Source organism: Hemicordylus capensis, chromosome 4 (genome assembly GCF_027244095.1).
Source record: "Hemicordylus capensis ecotype Gifberg chromosome 4, rHemCap1.1.pri, whole genome shotgun sequence".
NCBI classification, from domain to species: Eukaryota; Metazoa; Chordata; class Lepidosauria; order Squamata; family Cordylidae; genus Hemicordylus; species Hemicordylus capensis.
In genome coordinates this window covers 60,039,683-60,056,583 of record NC_069660.1, presented here as the reverse complement: position 1 = coordinate 60,056,583, position 16,901 = coordinate 60,039,683, and the positions used below count along the sequence as shown (strand labels likewise).

At 44.2% G+C, this 16,901-nt stretch overlaps 1 protein-coding gene across 3 annotated transcripts in view; it reads right to left on the bottom strand.

Moving 5' to 3' along the window:
• Positions 1-16,901, bottom strand: part of KCND3 (potassium voltage-gated channel subfamily D member 3) — a 503,489-nt gene that overhangs the window by 400,272 nt on the left and 86,316 nt on the right. The gene's annotated exons all lie outside the window — the stretch shown is intronic.

The window sequence follows — 16,901 nt, the reverse complement described above, 5'->3', positions numbered from 1 at the left end:
TTCCCTAGCCTGAGTTAGAGTGCATGTGAGAACAGCCTCAGCTAATGTCAAGCTTAGTCATAAATATATGGGAGTTAACTTGTTTGTCTTTGATGCAATGGACACTGAATAAATGCAATGAACAGCTGAATAAAGTGATGGTTCTAAAATATTGGCCTGATCCAGTCTTTCACTTGCAGATCAGTTTCAAAACCAGAAGAAGGACTATCTACTCAGTTTTGCCCAGAAGTTACCATCAAATTTAATTATATCATCAGTCAGAACATCTCCTTAATCTTTGCTTGCTGTTTCACAGTGAGCCTTCTTAAGTTGAGGAGGAAATTAAAATCCCCCTGAAGGGCACCTTCAGCTTCAGTTTGCACATTTAGCAAAAAACAACAACCCCAAACCTGTAGAAACATTTCCTCGACAAAATAGTATACCAGGTATAGCATACAGTGAAGGCTAGGCTGAACTCTTCTCCCTTACATGCTAGCTTTCTATAAGGCCGTTCACATGAGCAGCCTAACCCAGGCTAGGGCAGCCCAACCTGGACTAGGCTATTGATGTGCAGTGCTAGGGTGGCTCCCGTCCACCCTTACCCTACTTTTAACCCCGGCCTTCAGCCAGGATTAAGGGCATGAGCTCACTTAACCCCGGTGCCAGGTTCATGTATCTGCACAGAATTGAGCCCCTAGAGTGCCCCCACTCCTGGGGGAATCCCCCAATGCACCATGCTCATCACATGGTGCATTGTAGGAGTTCTGAAGGCCAGGACGGGTCCCAGCCTCCAGAGATCTGCGCTGCTCCATGCAGCGCAGATTGTGTGGGCATGCAGCAGCATGCCCAAGAGGCAAAGATAACCAGGGGGAGGGGGGAGGTAGGTAGGTTCCCCCCACCTGCCCACCAGCCTGTGCCTGCAATTGTGAGCTCTGTACTTGGGCTTTTAAAACCTGATGAAATTGGTAGCATGGAGGGCTTGCAGCAGGGTGCTTCAACTATAAAGAGGACCTAAATCCCCTTGACCCAAGTATGGACCCAATTTGTGATCAACATGAGAAGGAAAGAAGTCAGGTTTGTCTTCCAAGGTAGGAAGACAGGTTTGTCTTCAGTTTTGGCACCATGGTGTAAGTCTAGCTTAAGTTATGATCCATTCAGTCTCATTTAGCTGGTCATAAGGAACTACTGGAATTTAAAGGGCCAAGGACCACATCCTCTCTTCCAAGCTGACAAAGCAATGTTATTTTCATTTCCTAATTTTCTGTGGACTCAGTGCATTCTTCCTTTATGTATAAGTTGGCATTCTCAAGACTTAACTCACCTTATCTTCACTTCTGTTCTCGTAGTAAACGGTGGTAAGGTATCATGTGAATTGAAATATATACCATTTTAAGGGGAATGCTCACCTTTTCTGCCATTTATAGGAGTGTGCAAACCCTAGGTGTGAAGTATACTTGAATAACCATAGGAGTACTACAGTTTCGGTACTGTCTTAGGGTTAATTCACATGCCACACTCGAAAAATCTTCCTCACAGATTACAAACACCTGCTCTAGAAGACATATAACATGGCATGAATTATATGTATATATTACCAGCAAGGCCATGACAAACCACTGTCCCTTACTGCATGTACATCTCTTTTTAAAAAACAAACACCACACATACACATCACATTTGTCTCTAAATGTGTGAAAAGCTTTTCAGCTTTTTAGAACCTGTGATTGCTGTCTGCCTGAAAATGAACTATAAACATGTAATAAATTCTGTTTTCAGGCGACAGGTTGCTATAAAACCACACACCCCTCGTATTTCTAGCAACTGTCAAGGGGACAAAGAATCCGCCCCCACCCCACCCAGTATTACTTGAAAGAACTTGATCACCCAGATACCAAACAAAAACATATCCTTTTATTCTTTCATTATTTATCCACAAAACTAAACCAGGTTCAATTGTAGAAAATAAAGAGATTGTGTTTGTGGTGTTTGTGGTTAATCAATTCCTTGATCCAGGGCAGCTTCTGAATGGTGCTTTGGTTACTTTTATTTCTAGTCCTGGAGTAGAAGCAGGGTTAAGAAGCAGCTAGCCACAAAGACCACTTTGCCTCTCTGTAAATAATATCTATTTCAATAAACCATTAATATTCTTGATTCTACTCCACTGCCTTGTCCTTGCATGCCACAACGTTTTCCTCTGGATTCTACAGTGTTCTGCCAAATTGCATGTGTGTGCTGAGCAGATATGTCTATAGAGCGGTGTGCGCATGTGTCTGACTTCTGTTATTAAACTATTTGACCTTTCTCTGGAGAGGCAGGGGGTATGTGCAGAGAGAAGATGGACCAAGAAATGAATGAGATGACAAAGTAAATACCATGTAGCCAACCTCAAGTGTCAGTAGTAAGTCATCATCTCATGTTTGTGTTGTGGCCTCCATAGGGCATTCCTGGAATTGCAGACTCACTGCAGCACAAAACTGCTTTTGTGTTGTAATCATAAGACTTCCTCCAGTTTAAGGCATTATAGCTATAACACACATGCTCTGTTTAAAAGGACAAAAGGACCAAGAGGACAAAATCTAAATTATAGAGAGGGTTTGCTACATTCAATTAATGAACATCCCTCCCCATCATAGTATCACAAGAGAGCTTCAGGGGCATAGAGACAGTTGTGATGAGGTGTAGCTGTGGTCAAGACATTGCTGGCCCACTGCTGCTTGGGGGCTGATAGGTGTTCATCCCACACCCCCTACCCTGGATGCTTTGCAGACAGCGATCCGGCTTCACTGCAGCCTGGCCCCACTGAGCTCACACCTACACACCAGCTTGATCAAGCTGCACTGGTGTACAGGTGTGGTTGCAGTTAAGGCCACCAGTTGGCTGGTTGGTGGCAACACAGAATAAGTCAGAAAGGCAGGTAGGGAGGCAGGTGCTGGCAGTGCAGGCTGCTGGTCAACCAGCAGGCCAGTGGCAGTGAAGAAGGTAAGCAGGTCGGCAGGCAGTGGATGGGCAGGGGGAGGGGGTTGCCCATCCTTGAATCTTGCCCCACGGCCACTACCAACCTTGCTACACGCCTGGGCTGAGTGCTACCCAGAAAAGGGGAACAGCAAAGCAAACCTGTGGCTTTCTCTCTTTTCTATGTATGCTCTGTCCTATAGCAAGAAAGATGATGTCAAAGCTGAAAACTTAAAGGGTCAGTGTGAAATTCACATCAGCCAAAATTGACACTTCCAGTGCCTTGGATACTATGTAGAGGTAGTTCATAGTACCTGTAATGGCATCACACTCAGCAGTTCCTTAGGTGACTGCTCAAGTGAGTCTCTGAGGAACATTTGATCAGTTGTCAAGTTGAAAGGTCTTGCCGAGTTGTGACACTTCTGCACCTGAAATCCACAGAAGTGGGGGAGTGCTAAGATTCTCTTCAACACTTGGCATTATAGTACAGACAAGAGACATGAGTGTGTGCCTCCTTACTCAGTGACTGAAGTGTAGGCAGTCAAGAAAGGACCCAGTAACTGGGAATTATCAACCCCATCAGCTCCTGCGGTAATATTTATATGGAATAGTGATAGCAGGTTCTTGAAAGCATTGAGATCAGGCCAGAGAGGAAGATCAGATGAGAAGGATTATGTTGCAAGGACAATATGAACAGGAAGTCTTTGACTCAGCTTGAGATCAAAAAGAAGATTCCATTTATTCCATCACAAATTTAGAGTGCCCACTTTGGCAGAGGTGCAAATGGGCTCTAAGATCCCTTGCCAAGCATTTGCCTGTTGAAAGCGGAATTCACACTTCTATTAATGAGTTTCTATTGAACCTCCTACATGGCACTGAAAATGGCTTACATGTGTTGTGTTACACCAAGCTGGATAATAAATGTGGGTGGAAGCTTTGCCAGAACTCTGAAATGCTTTGCTTGTCCTCCATATCCATCCCTGACCACGTTCATCACTAGTTCTATAACAAAACAGAAGAGCAATGCTTCCTACTCCTTGAACACTGGCTGTGTGTGTGTGTGTGTGTACACACACAAGACATAACAAACTCTCATTTCACAGCAGTCTTTGGGCAGATCACTGCTAACACAGCTCTTTGTAGTTTCTTATGTACATTTGAAAGACAACCATGAGTTCTAATTAGTTTAAAATATATCATTTTTGACAAAACCTATTATTCAAAGTAAGCACAAAGCCAATATCCACGAGAAACCGGAGAATATTTCAGCAACTATTTTGACAGAATTATTATTCTCTAGTTAAGTATCCTTGACCACAGATTCAGCTTGTTAAGGTATACAAATGGAACTTTTTGACAGCCATAAGTGATTGGTTCATCAGACTAATCTTTGGAAGTTTCTGTCTACTTCCAGCTACTCTGTTAGATAGGATATGAACCACAGATTCCCCCCGCCACACACACACAAATTGGGTAGACTGATTCTGGTATCAAACAGAATTTTATGTGATGCTTCATGTAAACTCACAAGTGCACTATTTATTTATTTATTTATTTATTTAGCCTTCCCATATAGCTTTTTCTGCTGTGGAAGCACAAAAAAAAATCACATGGTCTGCTAAGCAACAGCATGATGGTATGAATCACCATATAGTATGTATGGCCTCCCTTTTGGCTTTGGCAGGTATGGAAGAAAATGAATGCCATTTGAAAATCTGATTACTCTTTTTTCTAAACTCACATGGAATGTATCTTGAACATTGCAGTGTGGAGGGTGCAACTGGCTTGACTCGTCTGCATGTGTGTCGGAAAGCTGAAAAGTAGTGGTGTTTAAAAATTCTTTGTCCAAGGAGCTAACATAAGGCTGTGAGGTGCTGGATTGAGAATTGTTTTGGGACTAGAAATCACAGGCTATTGCTGTATTCACATGTAACACAGAGCCGTGGGTCCCTTGGGCCTGTGGTTCTGCTCCCCACCCTGCTCTCCTGTCTGAATTTGGACATAAAAGAGAGCAGGGAGCCTGCAGTCAGCAAGACTGCAGAGAGGAGGGGGAATTGGCTGTGTGAGCTTCCTTCTTTCATGAAGGACAGCCCACAAAGCCAAACACAGCCAGAGAAAGGGAGAAGCTTCCTCTCTCACCTCTGGTTTCAGAGAACACAGCCTGCAGTTCAGAATTTGCATGTAACACAGGCTGCGTTCAAGCTCAGATTGGTGTGGTGAAACTCACTACAACCTGAGGGTTCAAACTGGAGTTTGGAGAATAGAGCCTCAAGTCGCAGTCTGCACGGAACCGGCATTTGGAAGGGGTGTCCTGTATTTGGATGTACAAGTTTGGCAACCTCTGGCCCCTTCAACTCCACTTTTGCATTACGTGCGAATGCAGCCTGTTTCCTCCTGTGCTGCAAGAATGCTGCTCAACCACCTGTACAAATGTCAAGAAAAGCAGCCTCGAGGGCTCAGTGCTGTGGTTGTTGTAGCATCCAGCAAGTCAGAGCTGGCCAGCCAATGGAGATCAAAGCTAGTGAGCAGCAGGACTGTATATAAGCAGAACTGAGAGTTAGTTACCTGCTCCTGATCACTTAATGGCCTTGCTAGAAGGGGTCTGTCCAGGTTGGAGATCAGCTGGAAAAAAGTTAAAAGTTGCCTAGGAGGGCATTTGCAGGTGAGAACCAGTGAGCATGGGAAGAACTAAGCACTTCTCCAATTCTCTCATCTTGTCCCTCACACCCCCAAACCCAGCCCCTACACAAGTATTAGGAAGGAAACACTGCTTAGGCACTTCATGGTTTATTGACAGGCAGTGGCACATTTAGGCATGGACCAGAGGGTGGGGGTCTGTGGCCTGCTGACTCCTGGGCCCCCTCAAATGCCTGGGGGGGAACACAGTGCCCCGATGCCCCACCGCTGCTACCCAGCCTCTGCTGCTATTTCCCCTTTGCCACTGCTTGCCTGCTCCAATCCACTCACCCCCCCCCCGTGGTGGTGGGTGCAGGCGGGCCTCCTCATCCTGCGCAAACTGCCCTCCTCTGCACACATGCATGGGGAGGAGGCCTGTCTGAGCCCACTGCTGCCAGGGGTGGTAGCCTCATCCTCTCCACTCACCCCCCGCCGGGTGGTGAAGAGAGGGAAATAGCGGCACCTCCTCAGCCACCTCCTCAGCCACCTGTCTACTTGGAAGCCCAGTCTAAACTCTTCTTTCAGCTGATAACAACCAAATTCATCACAAGCTAAAGGATTCCATCAACCAGCTGCAGCATCCTCTGAGACTACATGCAGTCAGCAGAGACAAATGGCCATATTTAAGTTTTTAAAATACAGTGGCTGATATACCATGCCAGGGTACATCAACCCAGTAATGTTGTATGCACACAATTTGTGCAATTATGCAAATACAAAAATTGTGCAAACTTTACAGAAAGAGTATGCCCATCATTTCTCATAGGCTTACTTTTGTGTAACATGGCCTCCACATTTTGGGGGCTTGTGCAGTCTACACAGCTGCACAAACTGCATGCAGATATTTCTGGGCTGGCCTACCTTTGTGTGACATGCCAGCCAGTAAGACCACCAGTGGCAAACTCTGATGTAGTATGAAACCCCACTAGAATGTCTTCAAATTCTATTCTTTCAACTATTTGGCTTTATAGTGATAAGGATCCATGTCTGAGACAATCCCATTATTCGTCTTTGGTATCATTCTGAAGAGGTCCTTTCCAAACCACTCTCCTTTGTGGTTTTAGCCAATATGCCATGAGAGTAGTGCTGTGTGATATCCTGTTCCCACATGCTGCTGTTGATAGAAGGTTGATATAAATTCTGTCTAACATGTTTAAATTATGTTTTAAGTATGAACCATAAAATAATACAGTAGAACATTTTTAAAGATCACAGAATATCATGGGTGGAAGACAGGAGATCTGTGTGGCTTATCAGAGTAATATTACAGGCACTCTCCCAGAAAACCTGCACAATCCTTTCATTCAGGACTCACTATTGCAATAAGTGAGGTGGCAGGAAGGAAATTGCATTTTCTCAGTGATAAAACATTGCAGATTGAGTGCTGGGAAAATGCAATTTGCTTCACAACAAACTGTGGAAGGTATCTGGATGTCCATAAAAAGATGAGCAACAGCTGTTCATTTACTGCACAGTGAAATTATCCTCTGGAAAGACTTGTAAATGCTAACCAGAAATTGTGATCCATAGGTAGGTAGGTAGGTAGGTAGGTAGGTAGGTAGGTAGGTAGGTAGGTAGATAGATAGATAGATAGATAGATAGATAGATAGATAGATAGATAGATAGATAGATAGATAGATAGATATTGCAGTGGGGTGTACACAAAAACTAAAACTTTCTAAGTCTTGGCTTTTTAGCTTAAGCTGCTACTGTTGGGCTTTTCTTGGAATGGCTTAATTCCCAAGGTAGTGACAGTCATGTTTAGATCCTTCCCTTTGCTGCAAGCCTTGAGCATGCATTTTGCTTTGTGATAAATAAGTAGGATCTCTTTTTCCTTCACGTTTTCATGACACTCTCCAATTTTAATAGTGCTTCAGATTAGCTCCACAGCAGTTGTCAATTGTTAAGGGTCATACCAATATTAATGACATGTTTTTGTACCTACAGAGCAAACTTTCATATGTGGCTGTAAGCTCATTTACATAATTAGGCTGCCACAACAGGAGCCAAAAAATAAAGCAGAGGCAAATAAGATAGAAAAGTTAATGCAGATCTCTAGGTAAGAACCAACAGGATTGAGGATAGAGCTGCAGTCAGATAAATGCTGCGTTGCTGCCTAAACATGCTGGCTTGCTGTCAAGTTCTCTCACTCCCCTTTGTAACATGTAGCGCCACATACATTTAGAGCCCGGGGCTCTGGTCCAGACTGCAAGCCCATTCCTATGAGTTAAAATGGAGGCTAAATTATAGATCCTGCTTGAGGATGTTTATGCAAGTTTCCCCCAAAATATATTAGACATCTAGATCTTGCAAGATCTTAAGAGATCTGCTGGAGCCAATCAATGTTAACAGAACTAATATTTTGATCTGTAAGCTGCGAACTCAAGTCTTCAAGAACAGAGGACTGGGAAGAGGAAGAGTTTTTAGTCTGAGAGACAATGAAATATGTACCTTTCAGTGTATTGTGCTCTCTCAAGAACTACAAGTCTCAAAGTTCCATAGTTAGGAACACAGCGACATAAGAAGTTGCCCTATACTGAGTCAGGCCATTGGGCCTTCTAACTCAGTATTGTCTACACAGGCTGGCAGTGGAACATAGGAAGCTGCCATATACTGAGTCAGACCATTGGTCTATCTAGCTCAGTATTGTCTTCACAGACTGGCAGCAGCTTCTCCAGGGTTGCAGGCAGGAACCTCTCTCAGCCCTATCTTGGAGGAGCCAGGGAGGGAACTTGGAACCTTCTGCTCTTCTCAGAGTGGCTCCATCCCCTGACGGGAAGATCTCATAGTGCTCACACTTCTAGTCTCCCTTTCATATGCAACCAGGGTGGACCCTACTTAGCTAAAGGGTCAAGTCATGCTTGCTACCACAAGACCAGCTCTCCTCTCCTATGTGACTTCTTCAAGGTTGCTGGCAGGAGTCTCTCTCAGCCTTATCTTGGAGGTACCAGGGAGGTACCCGGGAGAGAACTTGGAACCTTATGTGTGTAAGCATGCAGGTGCTCTTCCCAGTGTGGCCCCATCCCCTAGGGCAGGGTTTCTTAGTCTTGGGTCCCTGAATGTTGTTGGACTACAGCTCCCATCATCCCCAGCCATGGATTTTGTGTCTGGGGACCCAAAGTTAAGAAACCCTGCCCTAAGGGGAATACCTTACAGTGCTCACACATGTAGTTTCCCATTCAAATGCAAACTAGGGCAGATGCTGCTTAGCAAAGGGGACAATTCATCCTTACTACTACAAGACCAACTCTTGTTACCAGTTGCTGCTGGCATTTCCTAAGCACAGCCAGGAGGAGCCAATAGTGTTTAGCAACAAGCTGACGAAGGAGGGAGGAACAAGCACCATAACAATCAGATACATCCCAGGGACAGCAGAAGCCACTTCTGTTGGTAGAATTTACAGGGAACCATACCATATGTGACTCAATGAGTTAGAGTGGGGCTTCTGGTCTCCAGCATTCATACAACTGTCACTAGATTCTGGAGACAGAGAAGTAGCATTTGTCAGTGAACTTATCTATATATATATTTCTCTTAAGCGTACCTGTCGCTAATCCCATGTGTGGCAGCTCTCATGAGAGTTCACAAGCAAGCTGCCAGCAGTGGAAGAGGAAAGCAGCAGCACCAGAGGCGAGGCAGGAAACAAAAGGGTGGCCAGGGTGGGGGACAAAATGGCAGCAGAGCCATGTGGTGCGGGGGGTGGGGGGACGGCGGCAGGGGCAGGAGGGGGGGAAAATGGCGGGGGCAGGTGTGTGTGTGTGTGTGTGTGGGAGAAAATGGCAATGGTGATGGCCAAGGCAACAAAACAGTGACTGTGGGTGGGAGGGGTGGAAAAGCGGCAGCAGGCATGCTGGGAAAGAAAGTAGTGGCAGCGGGTGGGGGAAACTAGAGGCGTAGATACTCTGTGCCTGGCCCGGCTAGTGTATAATTAATACACAAAATGCCATACTGCTGGATCTGACTTTAAATATAAATCCATCAGCTAGAAACTTGAGGAGCATAAACAAAAGGAACCAAAATAAACTAAAAGGACAACAATGAATCCTGATTTTTTTTTTCAAAATAGGCAATGGTTTTCTTGTTAATTTTTCAGAGTAGAGAAGTAATTGTGGCAAGAATGGAATGGGGGTCCATGTTAAATGTTCAGACAGTGTTCAAGAAATTATGTTTGGATGCTGGTGTAGAGACACGTACCCAGGTCCTGATAACATAATGTTGTGCTGCTCCAAATAGGTTGCTGATGCGGGAGGCAGAGAAATACACAGCATGATGATGCCAGGATGACTAGTTTTTTCTACCTGTTATGGAGGGAGGGAGAGCTCAACACATTGTTGACAGCAGCCCTGTGTTTATTGCAACACGTAGTTCTGCTCCGAGGGAAAGGGAGAGAGTGCTGCAGATGGTAAATCTGGGAACGAATGAAGTAGCCACATCCATACCTGCTAAACTAAGAACTGATGCTGTGAAAGCTAACACCATTAGTGGAATAATGGAAACAATACCCATCAGGGGCGTAACTACTATTAGGCAAGGGGAGGCGGCTGCCTGGGAGCCCCCACACCTCAAGGGGTCCCCCAGAGGCAAGTCACATATTGTGAAGTAAGTGTGTGTGTGTGTGTGTGTGTGTGTGTGTGTGTGTGTGTATCAGCGAAGGTCCTATTTTAAAATTTTGTCTCTGGGCCCACTCCAGCCTTATTACGCCCCTGATACCCCTGGAAACATAATTTATAGTTAATCAACAAACAATGATGAGAATGAGAATGGCATGACATTCTGATCAATGAAGCAGTGCTGCACTGGTATAGCCCCATTGCTTCTGAAGTGTTCCAAACTACGGTTGCACCAGCTTGAATGTGTGTGTGTGTATTTCAGTGCCCTCCCTTTCTCCCAGAAGAACTCAGTGTCACCTGTAAATCTGTCCCTGAGTGTTGCAACACTTAGGGACATATTTTGGGGTGGCACAGAGCACTTCCTGGGAAGGGGGGGCGTTTATATGGGGGCCACCACTGAGATAGCAGCGGAGCTAGTTAGGTGGACTTTTCAGAAGCAGCAGTGCTTCTTCCATTGCATCAGTACTCTAATAGTTGGGATGTCAGCCAATATGTCCAGAAGTACAAAAATCAGGGCAATGACAGAAAAGACGATGGTTTGGGGGGCAGATCCTGGGAATTTGACCGAGCATTTCTAGAAGTGTCCAGTCAAGCACACTGCAATTTGCCCTGGCTCAGTTCAGTATGATATTGGCCACAGTCCAGAGATAGCTATATAGATATGTCTACATACTATTTAATCCAATGGGTACTATTTAATCCAACGTTGGGGAAATAATTTTTTTAAAAAATGTTTCTTTGTTTTCTGATTGTGGCTGGAGTGATCCCAACTGTCAGATTATCTTAGGGAAGTGTTGAAAGTTCTCACACTAGGTAATACATATAAGCAGACACTTTCCAAAGAGTTAGATGCACCATTCTTGGCAAGTGAAGAAGAGCTGTACAGGTTCATTCATCATTGCATTAAGCTAGGGTCACAAACCATAACCTGCATTCAAACAAAGGAGCAAGTACCTCTTTTCGGGCTCCTTTTTCCTCCCTGAGGTGACATGAAGATGAGACTTCATTAGCAGTACTAAATAGCCAATTTTAATGCCATCTGCTGAGAAGAATGACATAAGGCAAGCCCACAAGCATTTGTCAGTGTTATATGAATGTGGACATTTAGGTGGATGTCTGAAGTTGTTATTATCTGCCTATTTGAGAGACCTCTCTGAACATTGTTGTCATCTGATCTGACAGCTTTGAAGCTACTCTCACATCAATCCTGTGGGCTGAAGAACTGCAGTTTATAGGGCTCTGCATTCATTTTCAGAATAAATGAGAAACCAACCATATGTGGCCTATTCAGTTCATTTTCTATTTGTTCCAAAATGAATGTGGATACTAATGAATGAGGTGATTGTTTGAAACCCGTTCATTTCCCATTTGGTTTTGTATTTTTATGGCCACAGCCTCCAAAAAGCCTACAAATTCCAGGAGTACCTGCACCATTCCTGGGACTGCAGGGGAAGCAAAAAAAGAAGCCATTTTAAAATTCAGGCCACAGAAGATGGTTGCCTGCTGCCTTGTGGCTAGGAGTGAAGATAGAGAGAAGCAGCTTGTCTCCTGCACCTGTCTGGTCCCATACATTATTTTGGATTGGGGGGGGGGAGCAGCGGGAGGGGTAAGTGTACTCTACCCCACTCTTAAAGCAGCACCCTGGCCGCCTTCGAGCCTCCCCCATGCAGTTCTGTGCACATCCCTAGCTGACAGTGCTCAGACAATGGAAGGAGCCCTGTGAGGATACAAAGAGAGCACCGGAACTAGTTGTGTGTCTTCTTGCCACCACAGTTCAGCAGCAGTGGAAGGTGGAGATGGATGTGATTTTAACTGCTTTCTCTTCTCTCCTTTAAGAATGGCAATATTTACATGCAGGAATGTGTCCCTTATGGCAAGGACTTATTCCTGCAAGGGAATCGTGCTTTCAGGAGAGACAGGAAAGCAGCTAAACTCACATACCACCACCCACACCCCCATTCTGCTGCTGCTGGGCTGCAGAGATAAGAAGGCAAAGAATGACTATATTTACCCAAATCTAAGACAAGCCCCCCCCCAGTTCTTTTCTGTTAAAGGGGGGGCATCTTAGATTTAGTGTCCTCTTTCTTTTGGGTAAATACAGATATAACCTATATTTAATCTCTATCTTTTAGGCTTCATCCTAAATTTATAGTCACCTTCTGTGCTGGTAAATATGGTCATTCCTGAGCTCTTTGCAACCTCAAATGACATTCCTATGGGGAATGTCAGCCACTGCCTTTTCCCAGCACTCAAACATATTTTACGATAAAATGGTTAAACAGTTATTGTAGTACTTGCACCACATGGTCAGTAACTTAGGCGGCAATCCTAAAATTACTTACTAGGGAGTAAATTCTATTGACTTTAATGAGACTCTTTTCTGAGTAAATAGGCACGAGACTGCATTGTTGGTGTATTTTATGCGGCTAGATATCTGCCCCAAATATGCCTGCTACACATCAACATGCACCCGGGAAGGGGTTCAGAAAGAGTCATGCCTCCTTTGTCAAGCAGCCTCTTCCCCTTCCTGCTTTGAGGCACTCACAAGGGTTATTTCAAACAGTATGTATAAGTGCAGAGGTGCTCTTACCCCTGGACTTCTGGGTCGAAGTCCAGGGCCCCCACAGCCCCTGGGGCCCCCCAAATCCTCTTTAGTCTGTCCCAAGTAGTGTGGTCAGCCAGCGGAGCATGATGATGCTTAATTTGCAGTGGGGGGGGGGCGGCTCCAAAGGCCTTGAGGTCCAGGCTCCAAAACTACCTAGGTGCACCTCTGCATAAGTGTACTTTCTATAGGCCACTGCCTCTACTCACATCTTGCGGACCTACTTTTAAAAAGTGCACTATTGTGTGTTACATAAAGAGGCAGGAGGCCACACATGAAAAAAGACTTCTTTTTAAAATAATCTCTTTTTGCCTCAGAAGTTTAAGATCAAGGCATTGATAAAGCCAGCAGTGAATGCCTCATGGAATAGTCTTCAAAGCCTCCTATTTAGAAGTACTTCTGTTGCTTTCTCATACTTGTTGAGCCTCATTATCCATAACTGTAGTCATTTGCTGGAAGGTTGATGCTTTGTTCCATCAGAGTCTCTTGCTATGAGCACTTCCTGCTGCTCATTTTCCACCTGACATCAAAATCCTTGGCTTCTAGCATATAATTGGGCTTCAACAGTTGCAAAGGTATGATGCGGAAGAGGGACAGTTCTGATGTCAATGTCCGGGACAAGCAGTGGGGGTGAGGGAAGATGAGGCAGAACAAAGCTCCTTTCATCAAAGCAGATATCTTTGGTTGTAAATAACGAGGATGGGAATCATGTGTTGAACCTGGAAATGTGTTGAACCTGGCTCTGTGAAGACATTATTAATTCATATATCTGGCATGTGTAAAGACATGGCTTCTTAATGGGTGTTTTGTTGATTAAGAAACTGCAGAACTGCTAGTCCTATCACTAGGAAGAGAGGGGGAGGGGGAGGATGGTAGATTAGATAGATCTAGCCCTAATACAAACCAGAGAAATTCCTACAGACTCAAATGGAAGCTATTTGGTAGCTTTTGCAACTCTACCCCTCCAAAAATAATTCTCCAAGGAGACTTGCCCCCCTCTCCATGTATTCTGGTAAAGTTTATTCTGTTTGTTGTAGTCAGTTCTAATTATATATTATCCAAGCAGCGACATTATGGAGTTGCAGCACAGAAGAATGAGAATATTAGTAATCCTTGTAGAATGGAGAGAAGAAGCACAGCCATATCCGGGTCACAAGGAAATAGGAGGGAGAGTGCATTGCCCAACACAGCACAGTTACACAAGCTCTATTTAGACATTATCTTGTATGAGTGTACAGATGTCTGAACACTTGCACATGCTTTTATGTGAATGACTGAACCCGCATTTATTTTTAAAGTGAAATTGAATACAGGCCCTATAAATGCATGGATTGGACAAGAAGTGTACTGCTGTACCTGTGTAGTCACTGTGCCATGTTCAATATAGCATGTGAATCACTGTACCTGTGTATAGATCTGTACCTATGTACAATGCACACTTGTTGTGCAAGTGTTGAACAGAATGTGTGAATAGGGCAACAGAGGGGAAGGAAACAAGAAAAAGAAGGACCTGACCCTTCTGAAGCTAGGGCAGAGATGGGGTTGGGACAGAGGCACATGAATCTATGTGATACAGACCCACTAGCAATTTATAAGCAGTTGAAACACACCCATTCCCAACTACAGTTGACAAAGGTTCATGCAGATCTAAGTTCCAAACCAAAGGAGGGGTGGAGCCACCATTGCGCAGTAGGGTTCAAAGACCCCAGTCCACCAATTTATTTATTTATTTTTATTTATTTACATTTTTATATCCCCCTCTTCCTCCAAGGAGCTCAGAGCGGTGTACTACATACTTAGGTTTCTCCTCACAACAACAACCCTGTGAAGTATGTTAGGCTGAGAGAGAGTGACTGGCCCAGAGTCACCCAGCTAGTTTCATAGCTGAATGGGGATTTGAACTCAGGTCTCCCCGGTCCTAGTCCGGCACTCTAGCCACTACACCTCGCTGGCTCCAATGACACCAATTAAAAGGGCCTCCAGTGCCCTCCTTAAGCATGACATCACACACAAAGGGGGCATGGCCTAAGGACCACCCCGGCCCTCCCGATTGCAGACAGATGCCTTTATTTCCCTTTCTGTCCATCACTGGAGGGAGCAAAAGGAAAATAACTTCATCCAGCCAGCAACTGTTGTCTGGAAAAGTGATCAAGAGGGCTGAGGTGGGCCCTCTGACTATCGGACGACACCCCAATTGCACAGTGGCGATCTGGCCATGTCCCCCTTGCGTGTGACAAGATGAGTACATCATGTGCGCTTTCCATCAACTTCAGCTGATTTTACAGCTGTGTCCATTCCATGAAGAGAACCATCTCAAAACAGTGGTGTATCAGCTGGTTACCCCCAGGCTTGACTACTGCAATGCACTCTACGTGGGGCTGCCTTTGTACATAGTTTGGAAACCTAAGTTAGTTCAAAATGCGGCAGCTAGATTGGTCTCTGGGGCAACCCAGAGAAACCATATTATGCCTGTTTTCAAACAGTTGCACTGGCTGCCAATATGTTTCTGGGCAAAATACATAGTGCTGGTTATTACCTTTAAAGCCCTGAATGGCTTGGGTCTGGGCTACCTTAGAGAGTGCCTTCTTCTGTATGATCCGCATCGCACATTGAGGTCATCTGGAGAGGTCCGTCTCCACTTACCACCAGTACGTCTGGTGGCAACTCGGAATCGGGCCTTCTCTGTAGCTGTTCCTGGCCTATGCAATGCACTTCTGGAAGATAGCCACAGTTTAGGCTCACTGTGGGCCTTTAAGAGAGCCCTAAAGACTTACTTGTTTGGCCTGGCCTTCCAAGGTTTTAAAATTGTTTAAAAGCATTTTAATTAGTTTTAAATTGTGTTAAAATTGTTTTTATATTGTTTTAAGTAGTGTGTTTTACATGATGTTTGCTTTTATGGGTTTTAAAAAAAAATAGTTGTACACTGCTCAGAGCCTCTGGATGAGGCGGTTTATAAATGAAATGAAATGAAATGAAATGAAATGAAATGAAATAAATAAATAAATAAATAAAAATAAAAGCACTGAAGTTAAAAGAAAAATTGGAAGTGAATACATCAGGAGAGTTAGAAAAATCCTCAAGTCCAAACTCAATGGCAGGAACACCATACAAGCCATAAACACCTGGGCTATACCTGTTATCAGATACACTGCAGGAATAATAGACTGGACCCAGGCAGAGCTAGAGATGCTAGATTGTAAGACCAAGAAAATCATGACCATCAATCATGCTCTGCACCCCCGCAGTGATGTAGATAGGCTCTACCTCCCTCGCAGCTCAGGTGGAAGAGGAATGCTGCAAGTCCATCAAACAGTAGAGGAGGAGAAAAGAGGCCTTGAAGAATATATCAAGGACAGTGAAGAAGATGCACTTAAAATGGTCAATAATGAGAAACTATTCAACACCAATGAAACAAAGCAGGCCTACAAGAAAGAACAAGTCAAGAACCGAGTAGAAAAATGGAAAAAGAAGCCATTGCATTGTCAATATTTGCACAATATAAGTGGAAAATTAAACATCACCAAGACGTGGCAGTGGCTTGAAGAAAGAAACAGAGGGTTTAATATTGGCTGCACAAGAACAGGCACTAAGAACAAATGCAATAAGAGCAAAAGTTGAAAAATCCACAACAAACAGCAAGTGCTGCCTTTGTAAAGAAGCAGATGAAACAGTGGAACACCTAATCAGCTGTTGTCAAAAGATCGCACAGACTGACTACAAACAAAGGCATGACAAGGTAGCAGGGATGATACACTGGAACATCTGCAAAAAATACAAGCTACCTGTAGCCAAAAATTGGTGGGACCATAAAATTTAAAAAGTAGTTGAAAATGAAGATGTAAAAATATTATGGGACTTCCGACTACAAACAGACAAACATCTGCCACACAATACACCAGATATAACTGTAGTCGAGAAGAAAGAAAAATAAGTTAAAATAATCGACATAGCAATACCAGGGGATAGCAGAATAGAAGAAAAAGAAATAGAAAAAAAGCATAAAATACAAAGATCTACCAATTGAAATTGAAAGGCTGTGGCATAAGAAGACCAAAATAATCCCATTAGTAATTGGTGCCCTA